A 3131-nucleotide genomic window follows, 5' to 3' on the forward strand; every position below is an offset into this window, starting at 1 on the left:
GAACTTCAGGTTGATATTCAAATAAGATATGCTGATCTTCAGGTAATCTATTACAACCCTCAAACTCAATGTGAGTAGATGAACGCTGAGATTGGCTTTGAGTATGGTACACCATTGGGAGACAATAGGTTTTGTGAGGACATTAGCAATTTGATCTTTGCTAGATAGGAATTGAACCTCCAATTGTTTACTTGAAACTCTATCCATCACAAAATAATAATCTATCTTGAGGTGTTTCGTGCTAGCATGGTAGATAAAAGAGTTCTTAAAGAACTTGATTTTGCGGAATGAAGAGGGCTGCTTTCTCATTAAGCTTAAATAGAACATAAATTACAATTATAATCCATCACCAACTTTGATAACATAAGTTGATGTGAATACGAAATCTAACAACATAATCCTAACATAAGACTAAGACTTAATATGAATATGAAATTAATAACAAGAGAGGTTGAATGCAAACAGATTGCTTAAAAAATTATCTGTTTGCATTCAATGATGTAATACACTTAGAAGAAAGAGATGCTGTAGGAATTAAAGTCTTCAGAGGAATGGCATCTATGCGCTCGATCGCAATGTCAGGGAGAACAGGCTCATCAGCAGTATGCTTAACATGCCCCCTCAAGCTAAAAGGGGATCCTCAAGCTAAAAGGGGATGAAATCACTTTGACCTTGGACTTGAGAAAGATGAATCTAGCTGAAGACAGTCTTTTGATGAAGATATTTGCAATCTGGTCCGATGTAGAGATAAAGGAGACAGTGATGTCTCTGTTGAGCAATTTCTCCCTAACATAGTGGTAATCAACTTCTATGTGCTTTGTTCTAGCACGGTAAACAGGATCGCCAGCTAAGAATAACGCACTCACATTATCGCACCATGCAATAGGAGAAACTGGAAGTGTTCGAATTTCGTGAAACAACATTCTCAACCAATACAGTTCAGTGGTGGCAATAGCAAGGGATCGATACTCAGGCTCAATGCTTGATCTAGAAACAACAGGTTGTTTCTTGGCACTCCATGATACTAAACAATCAGCAAGAAACATAGCAAAGCCTGAAGTAGATCTTCTGTCATCAGGGCAACCAGCCCAATCCGAGTCACAAAAGCATTTAGTTGAAGAGTAGTTTTGGAGTAAAACAGTCCATGATCCACTGAGTTTTTGAGGTACCTCAATACTCTTTTAATTGCAAACCAATGGGTAGCAGTAGGATTGTGCATATGCTGGCACAGTTGGTTTACAGAGAAAGCAATATCAGGTCTTGTCAAGGTACAATACTGGAGAGCTCCCACTACACTTCAATATTCATAGGGATCAAGTAAGGCTTCACCATTCAGTTTGGAGAGTTAGGAGCCAGAGGGACAAGGTGACTTGGCAAGCTTTGCTCCAATCAACTGAATTCTGCTGAGTAGGTGAGTGATGTACTTTGATTGGCAAAGATGAAGACCTGCATTAGCACGAGTGACCTAAATGCCAAAAAAGAAGCTTAGTGATCCTAAGTCTTTGACAGGAAATTCTTTCTTCATGAGTTGGACTAGAGTGTTAATCATACCAGGGTGTGTTCCTGTGATGATTATGTCATCCACATAGATTAGCATAAATACTTGAACACTGCCATAGATAAAACTAAAGAGAGAATTATCAAATAGAGATGCAGTGAAGCCAATGTCTAATAGATAGCTAGAAAGTCTATTAAACCAAGCTCGTGGGGCTTGTTTAAGACCATAGATGGCCTTCTGCAGCCTGCACACTAAATGAGGATGATTCTTGTCAATAAAACCCTTAGGTTGTTCCATGTAGACTTCTTCAAATAAAGAGCCATGAAGAAAAGCATTAGAGATGTCTAACTGGTTAATCATCCAATTGAAGTACACTACCAATGCTAGAATGACACGAATTGTGGAAGGCTTGATTACTAGACTGAAGATATCAGTATAATCCACTATAGAGGTTTGCTCAAATCCCTTAGCAACTAGTCTGGCCTTCAATCTATCTACTGCACCATCTGATTTTCTCTTTATCTTGTACACCCACTTGTTATGAATCACATGTTGGTGTGAAGGCCTAGGACATAGGGTCCATGTTTTGTTGGAGAGAATGGCCTCAAACTAGCGTGATAGCTGAGAAAGGGATACCTAGAATGAAACATTTTGTAGTTAGAGAGAGTTTTGGGTTTTTGGTTTCCTGTTCTGGATCTAGTGATCATGGTGTGGGATGGTATAGTAGTAGAAGATTCAGATATAGGTTGAGCTATGGATTGGGGAGAAGGAACTATAGTGGAGGAGGGTTCTGCAGTATGGTTGGGTTCTACAATGGGTGTTATGCCTAAGTATTGAGTTCTAGACCTAGTGATCATTGGGTGAGATGGCATTGGTGCAGAAGGCAATATAGGGTTTGGATCTGTAGGGTGTAAAGTTGGATGTTTTGTAGAATGAGAGCAATCTGTAATGTGTGAACAATCTGCAGTGGATGACTGCTAAGTGATAGAGTTAATGCAGGTTGGTGATTCATCAATAACAGAAGATATAGTAGGTAAAGGGAAGGAGAATCACCTTGAGAGTGCAACCTGGATGGAAAGTGTAATGTAGTAATATCCTTGGTAGGGAAACAACTTTCATCAAACACAACATGTCTTGAAAGATAAGCCTTATTAGTGACTGGATCTAGGCCCTTGTAACCTGCAAAGTGGTAACCTAACAAGATGCAGGGTTTAGACCTATAATCTAATTTGTGAGCATTGTAAGGCCGCAGTAGGGGATAGCACAAGCATCTAAAAACTCTAAGTCTCTGGTAGTTAGGTGCTTTAGTGTATAGTTTAGAGTATGAAGACATGCTTTGGAGGATTGCTGAAAGTAATCTGTTTATGACATAAACTGCAGTGAGAAAGGAATCAACCCAGTATCTATTGGAAAGATGGGAATGAGCTAACAAGGTTAAACTAGTCTCAAGAATGTGTTTGAGCTTTCTTTCTACAAGACCATTTTGAGGGGAAGTGTATGGACAACTTTTTCTATGAATAATTCCATTGGTTTTGAGAAATGATTGAAGATGAGGAGAGGTATATTCACCTCCTCCATCAGATTGAAGTTCTTTGATTGTTGTGGAGAATTGGTTTTCCACAAGAAGTTTAAA

The sequence above is a fragment of the Corylus avellana genome, chromosome ca4 (genome assembly GCF_901000735.1).
Source record: "Corylus avellana chromosome ca4, CavTom2PMs-1.0".
In the NCBI taxonomy this organism is placed as follows: Eukaryota; Viridiplantae; Streptophyta; class Magnoliopsida; order Fagales; family Betulaceae; genus Corylus; species Corylus avellana.